Source organism: Arachis stenosperma, chromosome 5 (assembly GCF_014773155.1).
Source record: "Arachis stenosperma cultivar V10309 chromosome 5, arast.V10309.gnm1.PFL2, whole genome shotgun sequence".
NCBI classification, from domain to species: Eukaryota; Viridiplantae; Streptophyta; class Magnoliopsida; order Fabales; family Fabaceae; genus Arachis; species Arachis stenosperma.
The window spans coordinates 97,664,733-97,679,012 of NC_080381.1; the positions used below are offsets into that span (position 1 = coordinate 97,664,733).

The following is a 14,280-nucleotide window of genomic DNA, read 5'->3' on the forward strand; positions in this document are numbered from 1 at the left end:
GAACTCATTGGAGGCCAGTGGACGTCCAGTGAGGCCTTCCTCAGTGGCATTCACTGCCTCTCCTTCCTCCCAGAATTCGGCCATGTTAATGGCTTTGCACTCTCCTTTTGGATTTTCTTCAGTATTGCTTGGGAGAGTACTAGGAGGGAGTTCAGTGATTTTCTTGCTCAGCTGACCCACTTGTGCCTCCAAATTCCTAATGGAGGACCTTGTTTCAGTCATGAAATTTTGAGTGGTTTTGATTAGATCAGAGACCATGGTCGCTAAGTCAGAGGTATTCTGCTTAGAACTCTCTGTCTGTTGCTGAGAAGATGATGGAAAAGGCTTGCCATTGCTAAACCTATTTCTTCCACCATTATTGTTGTTGAAACCTTGTTGAGGTTTCTCTTGATTCTTCCATGAGAAATTTGGGTGATTTCTCCATGAAGAATTGTAGGTGTTTCCATAGGGTTCTCCTAGGTAATTCACCTCTTTCATTGAAGGGTTCTCAGGATCATAGGCTTCTTCCTCAGATGAAGCATCCTTAGTACTGCTTGGTGCATTTTGCATTCCAGACAGACTTTGAGAAATCAAATTGACTTGTTGAGTCAATATTTTATTCTGAGCCAAAATGGCATTCAGAGCATCAATCTCAAGAACTCCTTTCTTCTGATTAGTCCCATTGTTCACAGGATTCCTTTCAGAAGTGTACATGAATTGGTTATTTGCAACCATTTCAATTAGCTCTTGAGCCTCTGCAGGCGTCTTCTTCAGATGAAGAGATCCTCCAGCAGAGCTATCCAAAGACATCTTGGATAGTTCAGAGAGACCATCATAGAAAATACCTATGATGCTCCATTCAGAAAGCATGTCAGATGGACATTTTCTGATCAATTGTTTGTATCTTTCCCAAGCTTCATAGAGGGATTCTCCATCCTTCTGTCTGAAGGTTTGGACTTCCACTCTAAGCTTACTCAATTTTTGAGGCGGAAAGAACTTTGCCAAGAAGGCATTGACTAGCTTTTCCCAAGAGTCCAGGCTTTCTTTAGGTTGAGAATCCAACCATATTCTAGCTCTGTCTCTTACAGCAAAAGGGAATAGCATGAGTCTATAGACTTCAGGGTCAACCCCATTAGTCTTGACAGTGTCACAGATTTACAAGAATTCAGCTAAGAACTGATGAGGATCTTCCAATGGGTTTCCATGGAACTTGCAATTCTGTTGCATTAGAGAAACTAATTGAGGATTAAGCTCAAAGTTGTTTGCTCTAATGGCAGGGATAGAGATGCTTCTCCCATAGAAGTCGGGAGTAGGTGCAGTAAAGTCCCCCAGCACCTTCCTTGCATTGTTTGCATTGTTGTTGTTTTCGGCTGCCATGTGTTCTTCTTCTTTGAAGAATTCGGTCAGGTCCTCTAAAGAGAGTTGTGCTTTAGCTTCTCTTAGCTTTCACTTCAAGGTCCTCTCAGGTTCAGGGTCAGCTTCAACAAGAATGCCTTTGTCTTTGCTCCTGCTCATAAGAAAGAGAAGGGAACAAGAAAATGTGGAATCCTCTATGTCACAGTATAGAGATTCCTTGAAGTGTCAGAGGAAAAGAAGGGTAGAAGACAGAAGTAGAAAATTCGAACTTATCAGAAAGAATGGAGTTCGAATTTTGAATTAAGGGATATTGTTAGTCCCTAAATAGAAGGATGTGAGGAGAAGGGAAGTAATTTTCGAAAATTAAGTGAAAGATTTTGAAAATATTTTTGAAAAACATTACTTGATTCTTGAAAATGAAAGTGGGAAAGAAATAAAATGATTTTTGAAAAAGATTTTGAGAGTAGAAATCAAAAAGATTTGATTAAAAACTATTTTGAAAAAGATGAGGTTAAGAAGATATGATTGGTTTAAAAAAATGTGATTGAGAAGATATGATTTGAAAACAATTTTAAAAAGATTTGATTTTAAAAACTAGTAACTTGGCTATCAAGAAAAGATATGATTCAAACATTAAACCTTTCTCAACAGAAAAGGCAACATACTTGAAATGTTGAGTCAAATCATTAATTGATAGTAAGTATCTTTGGAAAAGGAAAGAAATTAATTTTGAAAACATTTGATTGAAGAGATATGATTTGAAAAAGATTTGATTTTGAAAAACTTTGAAAACTTGAAAAAAAAATTGATTTGAAAACAAAATTCTCCCCCTTGTGCCATCCTGGCGTTAAACGCCCAGAATGGTGCACATTCTGGCGTTTAACGCCCAAAACTATACCCTTTTGGGCGTTAAACGCCCAACCAGGTACCCTGGCTGGCGTTTAAACGCCAGTCTGTCCTTCTTCACTGGGCGTTTTGAACGCCCAGCTTTTTCTGTGCAATTCCTCTGCTGTATGTTCTGAATCTTCAATTCTCTGTATTATTGACTTGAAAGGACACAAATTAAAAATATTTTTGGATTTTTAATAATAAAGAATAATCAAAAATGCAACTAAAATCAAATAACAATGCATGCAAGACACCAAACTTAGCAGTTTGTATACTACTGACACTAATGAGAATGCATATGAGACACACAAAATACTTCAAGTCAATAGAATTCAAAGATTAGAGCACGGAAATCATCAAGAACATCTTGAAGATTACTAAGACACATGAATGAATGCATGCAATTGACACCAAACTTAAGATGAGACTAGTGTCTCAACAAGAAACATAACATATTTTTGGTCTTTTTATGATTTTTTTTTTTGATTTTTTTGTGTTTTTCGAAAATTAAGTGGAAAAAGATATCAAAATTCCTAATGAGAATTCCAGGAATCAGTGCAATGTTAGTCTAAGACTCCGGTCCAGGAATTAGACATGGCTTCACAGCCAGCCAAGCTTTCAAAGAAAGCTTCGGTCCAAAACACTAGACATGGCCAAAGGCCAGCCAAGCCTTAGCAGATCACTGCTCCAAAAGCAAGATTGACAAAAATCAACAAGCTCTTGTGATAATAAGTTGAAACCTCGGTCCAATGAAATTAGACATGGCTTCTCAGCCAGCCAGATTTCAACAAATCATCACGAAACTCTAGAACTCTAGAATTCATCTTCAAGAATTTCGAAAAAAAAATACCTAATCTAAGCAACAAGATGAACCGTCAGTTGTCCAAACTGAACAATCCCCGGCAACGGCGCCAAAAACTTGGTGCGCGAAATTGTGAACAATACTTTTCACAACTCTCATAATCCCTGGTCATGAACTCCAAAAACTTGGTGGTTCAATTCCATGGCATTACACAACTTCGCACAACTAACCAGCAAGTGCACTGGGTCGTCCAAGTAATACCTTACGTGAGTAAGGGTCGATCCCACGGAGATTGTTAGTATGAAGCAAGCTATGGTCATCTTGTAAATCTTAGTCAGGCAGACTCAAATGGATATGATGATGAACGAAAATAACATAAAAGATAAAGATAGAGATACTTATGTAATTCATTGGTAGGAACTTCAGATAAGCGCATGAAGATGCCTTCCCTTCCGTCTCTCTGCTTTCCTACTGTCTTCATCCAATCCTTCCTACTCCTTTCCATGGCAAGCTCGTGTAGGGTTTCACCGTTGTCAATGGCTACCTCCCATCCTCTCAGTGAAAGCGATTGCATATGCCCTGTCACGGCACGCGGAATTCAGCTGTCGGTTCTCGGTCAGGCCGGAATAATATCCATTGATACTTTTGCGTCTGTCACTAACGCCCTGCCTGCTAGGAGTTTGAAGCACGTCACAGTCATTCAGTCATTGAATCCTACTCAGAATACCACAGACAAGGTTAGACCTTCCGGATTCTCTTGAATGCTGCCATCAGTTCTTGCCTATACCACGAAGACTCTGATCTCACGGAATGGTTGGCTCGTTTGTCAGGCGAGCACTCGGTTGTCAGGCGATCAACCATGCATCGTGCAATCAGGAATCCAAGAGATATTCACTAGAGCCTTGATTGCTTGTAGAACAAAAGTGGTTGCCAGTCACCTTGTTCATAGGTGAGAATGATGATGAGTGTCACGGATCATCACATTCATCAAGTTGAAGAACAAGTGATATCTTGGACAAAGAACAAGCGGAATTGAATAGAAGAACAATAGTAATTGCATTAATACTCGAGGTACAGCAGAGCTCCACACCTTAATCTATGGTGTGTAGAAACTCCACCGTTGAAAATACATAAGAACAAGGTCTAGGCATGGCCGAGTGGCCAGCCTCCCAAAGTGAGTTCAATCATAAAACATGATCAAAAAGCTCCTCTAATACAATAGAAAAAGGTCCTACTTATAGAAAACTAGTAGCCTAGGGTGTACAGAGATGAGTAAATGACATAAAAATCCACTTCCGGGCCCACTTGGTGTGTGCTTGGGCTGAGCAATGAAGCAATTTCGTATAGAGACTCTTCTTGGAGTTAAACGCCAGCTTTTGTGCCAGTTTGGGCGTTTAACTCCCACTTTGGTGCCAGTTCCGGCGTTTAACGCTGGGAATTCTGAAGGTGACTTTGAACGCCGGTTTGGGCCATCAAATCTTGGGCAAAGTATGGACTATCATATATTGCTGGAAAGCCCAGGATGTCTACTTTCCAACGCCGTTGAGAGCGCGCCAATTGGGCTTCTGTAGCTCCAGAAAATCCACTTCGAGTGCAGGGAGGTCAGAATCCAACAGCATCTGCAGTCCTTTTTAGTCTCTGAATCAGATTTTTGCTCAGGTCCCTCAATTTCAGCCAGAAAATACCTGAAATCACAGAAAAATACACAAACTCATAGTAAAGTCCAGAAAAGTGAATTTTAGCTAAAAACTAATAAAAATATACTAAAAACTAATTAGATCATACCAAAAATATACTAAAAACAATGCCAAAAAGTATATAAATTATCCGCTCATCAAAACTCCTCCCTCCTTCTACTGGCGGCGCTGAGTGTGTGTTGTGTGTGTGTGTTGTGAGTGTGTGTTGTGCATGTTGTGTGAGTGTGTACTGTGTGTGTTGTGTGAGTGGGTTACGGTTAGGTCAAAAATTAGAATTTTGATTTGGGGGATTTTAGGTGTAGTTTGAGTAGGGTAATTTTAATAAAATTAGGGCATAAGATATTAACTTAAAATCTAATTTAATTTATAAAAATTACTTTAAAAATATTATATGTGGTATTAAAATACTAATCGATTCTAAATCAATTATTCTAATTGAAAATACATGGTAAAAATTAATTTTCTTTATCCTTAAAACTTAAAATATTAAATTATAAAAATATAAATTATTTAAATCAAATCATATAAAATTCTTATTATTTGAAAACTACTAACTTTATAATTTAAATATAGGGAATAACTCAATAATTGTAAAATTAGATAAAATTCTAATTTAAATAACTAAACCTCATTATTTTTGAATTTCTAAAACCTTAAATTATAAATTGAAAAATAATTCATAATTATAGAGTTTGGATAAGAACCTTAATTTATTTCAAATTCAATTAATCAAAATATGCTTTAATCATCTTTAATAAGGTAATTTCTGAAATTAAAGCTATAAATAAATAAGTGAATTTGAAATTAGTTTATAATAACAAATTTTAAAAGTTCTAGATCTAACAATGAGGTGAGCGCACGATCACCTTTTAGAATGTCACATTTCATCTCGACTTACATGCACAGATGGAGAACTAGTTTGCATATGCACTAGGAATTTTTAGATATGGTGTGGGCACAATCATTGGGAGTTGATAGCAGACGCAGTTGAAGAAATGCTTCTATGGCAAGAGGTTCAGGAAGGGCATTTATTGTTCTAGCCATACAGCGTTAAGATGACATGGCTAAAGACACAGTTGAGGAACATGCCAGTTGATGTATCAACCAAAGTGTCGAGACATTATGAACTATATTACATCTTTCGATGATTGGTGGTCTATTGATGACGGATAAATCTAGCTCCATTACCCATGTCCAATGAGTCCGTTCGCTCCTTGACTTAGGAAGGTGCTAATAATACTCCTGGGGATCGGCTGTGCTTGCGTGGATATACCACTCATTTTGCATGGCAATTAACTACCATGTGGGAGACTTAGTTGGCTGCATCCCACTTATTTTGTCGTGGATATATTAGGCTGCATTTGTTTGCAAGGACAAAACACTGAGACAGGAGCATAGAGACACAAAATTGTGTTTGAAAAATGAGACATGGACAGAGACATTGTATCCAGAGACACTAAATTAGTATATTTTGTATTCAGCCTGATAGGAAAGATATAAAGACACTAACAAAGGACACAACTTATTTTTTTCTTTTATTAATCTTGTTAATTTTTCATAATTATATTTTTACAATTATATTTTTCTTCTCAAATTTTTTTAATGAAAAAAATGAGAATAAATTAGATTTTCATAATTTGTTCTATTTTATCACCAAACAAAATACAAGAACACTAAATTATGTGTCTTTGTCCTCTATGTCTTGTTCTCAGAAACAAAGGCAGACTCGTAAATTCCCATGTTGGCGCCCCCCTGATAGAGACGTTGTAGCTTTTTCACTTGCAACAAGTATGTTTAGGATTTTTGTTGTTGTAAACGACTAGGAATGGGAGGTGATGGCGGCGGAAACCTAGAAAGTTAAATTTCTAGAGCAAACTCTATCTCATCATTGCTGTCATTATCAGAACCAGTTTGAATGTACTCATCGTCTATCATTAAGTCTTCTAAAACCCAGCACCCACTAGTACAAAACTGTGTTCTAATGATGTAACCCTCAGGCCATCGAAATCGGATCTTTAATTGCACCTTACTCCTGCCCAAAGACTCGACGTAGCTGAACAAAAAGATAAAGAACTACTACCAATATCCACGAACTTAATGTAAAGCTCTATCATTTGTTGCACTTCAATATTCCCCTGGCAATCGGGCATAACACAAACTTGCTCGTCATGTTTTAGCCAAAATATTTTCTTTCGACAATTCGATTGTCGTCTAAACATAGAAATTGATACCCAACTTTTCGTAAGTGTATCCTTCCTAATAAACCCAAATTCACAATAATAAAATTGTTAAGATCAGTTAATGATTGCAACTGCTAAGTATGCATTATAGTTGGATCATTGCATTTAAAAAATATACCATCGTTGTTTTCTCTATTATTGCATCTGAATAGACAGAAACAATTATACATTCAATAACCATTTTGTGAGAAATGTGAAGTAGAGAGGTGACTTTGCAACACTACTCTCTAATATTTATAGGTTATCTTTGTTAGTGTAGCTGATATGAACTCTTCCCTCTTTAGCTTGCTGTCAAGACAATTATGCTTACTAGGCCTAATTACGTTAGAATCTCTTACTCCTTAACCAACCTGAAGTCACAATCACTCATTTACTTATCACCTATAAATACCTACATTGTAGCAAACTCAATTCAATTTTTCATAACAATCTTAGCTTCTTTCTTCTAAATTCTTCTATATTCTTCTACAAGCTTTTGGTATCTCACATGGTATCAGAGCTGCAGTTCTTATCCATGGACGACCACTTTCCTTCTGCAACACCAGCTCAAGATGCACAGCAAACTTCAATGACGTCAATTGCAAACTTTCTAGCCACAATTAAACTCAACGAAGTCAACTTCAAAGTGTGGAAATGTCAAACTCTTGCGTGTATTAAAGCCAACAAACTCCATAATCACATCAAAGTGCTATTAATTCTGAGAAGATTCAATTCGGAGCAGGATCGAGTCGATGGGAACAACGAGATGAATGCTTAGTAGCATGGATTCTCTACGCCATGAATGAAGCCTTTGTAAACAAGGTTGCTGAACATGATTACGCGCATAAAATTTGGGATCCATTGGAAGAACACTTTACCGCCAGACTAAAATCAAGAATACAAATCTTGAAGGCACAGCTGAAAACAATAAAGAAACACGGCACAACAGTGATCGAGTACATAGCCAAAATCAACTAGGTAGCTAACTCATTGTCAGCTCTTGGTGCTCTATTCTCCATGGAAGAATATTTTGATTGTGCCCTAGGAGGTTTAGATAAAGAATTCAGTGCTTTCATCAATATGGTAAACTCAAGGATAAACTCAATGACCATCAGCAAGCTCGAATCGCAACTTCTTACACAAGAAGATGTAAATAAAAGATTCAGAAAAAAGATCTGACTATAGTTCATGCAAACCTAGCCCAAAAATAATCAGACACTAGCAAGGTGAACAACGAATTTACAGGAAAGGAATCCTATGGAAGCTATTATGCAAGAGGACAATCTGGTAAGAGAGGCAGAGAAAGAAACTCCAGGGGAGGCAGATCTTGGTGGCAAGAAAGCAAGCCCCAGTGTCAATTTTGTGCAAGAATTAGCCACACAGTTTGGCAGTGCTTTCATAAATTCAACCAAAACTATCAGAATCCTCAGCTTTACAACTCCAACAGTGGCCCTCCACCACTAAATAGCCTCTTTCATCAACAAACTCCACATGCTCAACCTCCTTACCAGCCAAGTCAACAAGCAAGCTCAAGCAATCCTCGTCCCCCTCAAGCACTACTCACCACAAACAGCATTGACAATGGCTAGTATCCTGACTCAGGAGTGTCTTACCACCTCACCTTCGACCAGATGAATCTTCTCAGCAGCTCAGAATACACAGGACCTAAACAAGTGTTTGGAGGTAATGGAAAAGGTATAAGTATTGCTAATATTGAAAGGTCTATCATGCATGCTTCTATGTTAAACAAATTTTTTAAACTCTAGAACTTGCTTCATGTCCCTACCATTTCAAAGAACCTGGTTAGTGTCTCAAAATTTGTACTAGATAATGGTGTGTTCTTCGAATTTTGGCCTTTTGTTTATGTTGTCAAATGCCAAGAGTCCAAGAAGATTTTACTTCAAGGCAGGCTTAAAAATGGACTATATAAATTCAATGACATCCAGATTCTAAGACCAATCTGGAAGACAATTAAAGCCCAAGCTTCATAGGCTTGCAATGCTGATTAGCTAAAGAAAATAAATGCAAACACTGCAATCTTGATCAGCAAAGCACAAAGTTAAAAAGAAAAAGTAGCAAATAGTAGTAGTATGAAAAATGAAAAATAAAAGGAAAAAGAAAAAGAAAAAAAAGAGTCAAGACATGTTAAGAACCAAGTTCTAGGAAAATTGTCTAATTGTAGTAGTAGACATATTAAGAAGGACTATAGCAGTACAAATAGTTTGTAAAACAAAATCAATGTTAGAGGCAAAAAGGTTAGCTTGTGTAATAAAATAGTGCACTCTGATGTAATTGTGCCACCTAATGCACTTGATACTATCACTTCAAACAATAAAATTATTGATGTAGTTGCAATTATGTTGCCAATTCCTACACTAATGTACCTGTACCATTTGCATTTGATGATAATACTTCACACAAGCCTGCTTATATGAATGCAAATTATATTGCTCATCCTGGTACTAATGAAGTTATCTGTTCTAAATTTGCATCTACAAATAGATTTACTGCATTAGTCACAAATTGCACTTCAGATGTTGTTCCCAAGAATTCCCACAACACTCCCAGTGCACTACCCATTCTAATTACAACCAACTGTGATCCCAGCTAACTTACCAAAGTCAACAACAAATCACTTACAACCCAAACTTCTAAACCCAGTGTCACAACTAACACCACCACCACCACCACTACAATCAAACCTACTGCCACAGCTAACACCATTAACCCTCTTGACCTATGGCACAAAAGACTCGGCCACCCTTCCCTAAGAATAACCAAGACCATACTCACCAAGCACAATATTCCATTCTCTCAGACCACCAGCACCCTTGCATTTTGCAAACCCTACACTATAAACAAAATCCACCAACTCCATTTCCTACAGTCCCAAACTCAATACACAACACCTCTTAAGCTAGTCTTCTCTGACCTCTAGGGACCCTCGACACAACCCAGCAAATCCGGATTTAGATATTATGCTTCCTTTGTTGATGTATACAGTAAATACACCTACACCTTTCTACAACACACCAAAATCCAAATCATCAAAGCCATTTGCAAATACAAAGCTCTCATTGAAAACAAAATTGGCCAAAAAATCAAGGCCCTCTAAACTAGTAATGGAGAATACATGTCAAACACCTTAAATCAATACCTAAAAGATCAAGAAATACAACACAGACTTACCTATCCTCACACACACCAACAAAATGGTTGTGTGGAGAGAAAGCACATACACTTGATGGAAACTTCCCTCACCCTCCTGTCACAAGCCTCTCTACCCCTTTCTTTTTGGGATGAAGCTGTCCTAACCTAAACCTATCTCATCAGTAGACTTCCAACCCCAACCCTAAACCTCAAATCTCCTCTAGGGATCCTATTCAACACTGTGACACACTACATCTCCCTAAAAGCCTTTGGTTGTGCTTATTTTTCTTGGCTGACACCATACAACAAACACAAACTGAACTATCAATCCACCAAATGCATCTTTATAGGTAACAGCCCTGACCACAGGGTGGTACAAGTGCCTTTTTCCATTAGGCAAAAACTATATGGCCAGAAATGTCATCTTCAATGAACTTGAATTTCCCTTTCTATCACTGTTCACCCCACACCCCTCTTCCCCTAACCCAAAACCAGCAACCACAAAAATCACACCACCATGCACTTACATCTTCAAACCACACTGCATAGACATCCATGATACACCTTCCACTAATACCAATACTATATCTAATTCATTGCAAACTACACCTGTTCTTACAACTAACTCTGAGTCTAAAGATAACATTGTTGGTAGTGCAGCTTCCTCTGACACTCTCCCCTTGCAGGTTGAATTGGGCCTCGTCTACACCCTGCTGCTGCCTGATGAGCAGATATTTTATATGATTTTTGCCATCATTTCATATAGTTTTTAGTATGTTTTGTCTAAGTTTTATTAAGTTTTTATAGGTTTTAGTGTAAAATTCACATTTTTGGATTCTACTTTGAGTTTTTTTGTTTTTATGCAATTTTAGGTAATTTCAGGATAAAATTGAGGAGCTGGAGCAAAAGTCTGATTTAGAGGCAGAGAAAGCACTGTAGATGCTGTCCAAATCTGACCTCCTTGCATTCGAAATAGCTTTTCTAGAGCTAAAGAAATCCAAATGGATCGCTCTTAATGTCTATAGAAAGCTAACATCAAGAGCTTTCCAGAAATATATAATAACCTATAATTTTCTTTGGAATTGAAGTCCCAAAACTAGCGTCCAACGCCAGCCTACTGCCTTATTTCGGCGTCCAGCACCAAAAGGAGAAGTGACCAGCGTCCAATGCCCATAAAGGACACCCTAGCCAGCATTCAATTCCCTAGAGGCCTCCTAGCACGTGGATCTCATCAAAGCTTAGCCCAAACACTCACCAAGTGGGCCCCAGAAGGGGATTTTGGCACTAAAAGACTGTTTTACCCTTCTTATGTAATCCATAGTCATTATTCTAGTATTTATTTGAGAATTTTTGCATTATTCAGAGAAGATAAACACTTTACATGATTTTTATATTACATTCTCTATCATTATGAGTTTCTAAACCTCCTAGGTTGAGGGGAGGAGCCCTGTTGAGTTTTATGGATTAATAAAAGTATTACTTTTTCTTTTCAATCCGTGTTTGATTCTCGATCTAAGATGTATCTTCATTCTTCATCATTATGAATGCATTGAACTGGAACAAGGTTATCTCATTCTACATGGGTTTAGAGTGCATCTTTCATCGGACAATGATGAACCACTAGCTTGATTATACATCTCTTAGACGGCTAATTCACGACTTCGTTGGGGACTTCTCGAGAAATCAGTTCAGTCGAGGTATGGGGAGATTAGGGTCTTTATGGTAGAGGCTAGAACCCAAAGGTGCAGCATTCTCTGATCCGAAAGATTCGACCTTGTCTGTGGTGTTTTGAGTATGATCATTAAGGGGAATGGACTGCAGGAGCTTCACCCTCAATCAGAATGGATCCACACTAACCCTAGGGTTCAGATCTGTAGGAGCACTGGCAACCTCTCAACCGGCATTGATCACATACAGCCTTCCATAAAAGAAATCATTCACAGTTGAACAAGACAATAAAACTAGAGTTATCCAGAAGAACAAAGAATCTCCAAGCCTTTACCATCTTCTTATCACTGTTTATAATCAAACATTGTAATTCCATTTTATTCTAATTTTATGCGCTTTAAACAACATATCTACTTCTTTTATCCGCCTGACTAAGATCTACAAGATAACCATAGCTTGCTTCAAACCACAATCCTCGTGGGATCAACCCTGACTCGCTCAGGTATTACTTGGACGACCTAGTGCACTTGCTGGTTCAGTTGTATGAAGTGTGAGAATTTGTGCCACCACTTCCCCTGCGGCTGTGCAGAACACACACCCTATGCAAACCAGAAGCAAGAGTGGTATCACCAAACCATGAGTGTTCACTGCCACCCTATCCCCAGATACAGCTTTGGCCACCAATCTCCCAAAGTTCATTGCCCAGGCCTTTACCATCCCTTACTGGAGAGAGGCCATGCATAAGGAATACTTAGCCTTGGTGAAAAATCACACATGGAGGTTAGTTCATCCATCTTCAAACTCAGCACCCATAGGCTGTAAATGGATGTTTTAAGTCAAGAAAAACCCTGACGGCACAATTCAGAAGTACAAGGCAAGGCTTGTGGCAAAGGGTTTTCACCAGAAACAGGGGGTTGACTATGACCAGATCTTCAGTCCAGTAGTCAAATCTACAACCATTCGGGTCATGCTCAGCATAGCACTTGCAAAAGGCTGGAAGTCCACCAGTTTGACTTCAACAATGCATTCCTCAATGGTGACCTCTGTGAAGATGTATATATGCAACAACTAGAAGGCTTTACTTTCCAAAACCCTAATCAAGTATGTAAGCTACAAAGATCACTTTACGACCTCAAATAGGCTCCATGAGCCTGGTTCACAAAACTCAGCTCTATTCTAAACAAGGTTGGCTTTGCAAGCACCAAATTTTTTTTCTTATTTGTGAAGGTTTATAACCCCCACCAAATATTTTGTGGGGATTTTGTGTGTGTTTAGTGGGGGGTTTTATATTGAACATTTGTGGTAGTTTTAAAAATTATGTGATTATTTATTTTTTAATTTCAAATCATTCATTAATCTCATCTCATTTACATATTCTCAAATTAAAAATTTATTTTTTTAATATCAAAATTTAAAGATTAAATCTTTTATAACACAATTCCTCAATATAAGAAATAATAAATAAAAAGCTTAAAATGTTATCCTTGGTAAAATTTTGTACAAATTTTCATTCAAACATATCTCTTTCCGAGTTAGTAGCTACATTATCTTCAATAGACTCACTATCTAATAAATTGGTAGCAAATTGGATGTACTCATTATTGGGAACAAATAATTGTTCATGTTCTTGCTCTTGGTACGGCTCATTTTCATACAAAACTATAGATCATTTCTGATTGTGTTAGGAAGAAATTTACAAACTATCCAGTGCAAATTTTGGAGGCAAAAAATACAGTTGTATAAAGTTTTTAAATCACCAATGTCAAAATTTTCAAGAGAAACCTGAAAAAATGACACTTTCAACTGTGGATAGCGAGTCCAAAACTATGCATGGCGGATAATCATTCAATGCCTTGTAAGGACGTAGACAACAATCGATGCTTGAAGTTCGCAATCCACCTTGAAGTTAGCATTAAAAAATCTTCTTTCTTGTTGTTAAAATCCCAATATAAACAAATAATTAAAAATTACCCTCAATAATAATAAATAACAAAAAACTAAGAAGCAATTTCTTTACAATATTCTTATTATTACCTCTCTATAATCATATGAATTTAATAAGTTCTTCAATTTTTGTTCTTCCGAATCAAATTAAACAATATGGCTCGGCGGAAATATTTTTTGTATATTCGAATAAAAATGAAACAGGATCCATCAGAAAATGGTCAGACTCATCAAGAACTTTTCTTTCTTTGCTGTAGAACACAATAAAATTAAAAAGAATTGTTATCTTATTTCAGTCCCAATGAAGATTACAACAAGCCACTCCAGGATTGTGAATTCCAAACCTTGGTGTGCAGTCCAGTAATCGCATTGGGAGGTCGCGATGCAATACGGAGTTGTATATCACGGCATGGCAAGGAGTTAGGAATAGGATGTTTTTCACTTTCCCATGACTAGCTTCTTTGGCAAGGTGGTTTATAACATCCTCAGGTCCCCTCTGTTTTGAAAGTAAAGAATATATAATTTATTTTTCATAGATGTTCACAAAAGATCATTAAGATAAACCCCTCAATTGTAA

At 37.4% G+C, this 14,280-nt stretch overlaps 1 non-coding gene across 1 annotated transcript; it reads left to right on the top strand.

The window, feature by feature from the left end:
- Positions 1–847: 847 nt before the first annotated feature.
- LOC130983583 (small nucleolar RNA R71) lies at positions 848–951 on the top strand. Its single transcript, XR_009087566.1, has one exon. It is a non-coding gene; the product is annotated as a small nucleolar RNA R71 (small nucleolar RNA).
- Positions 952–14,280: the final 13,329 nt, after the last annotated feature.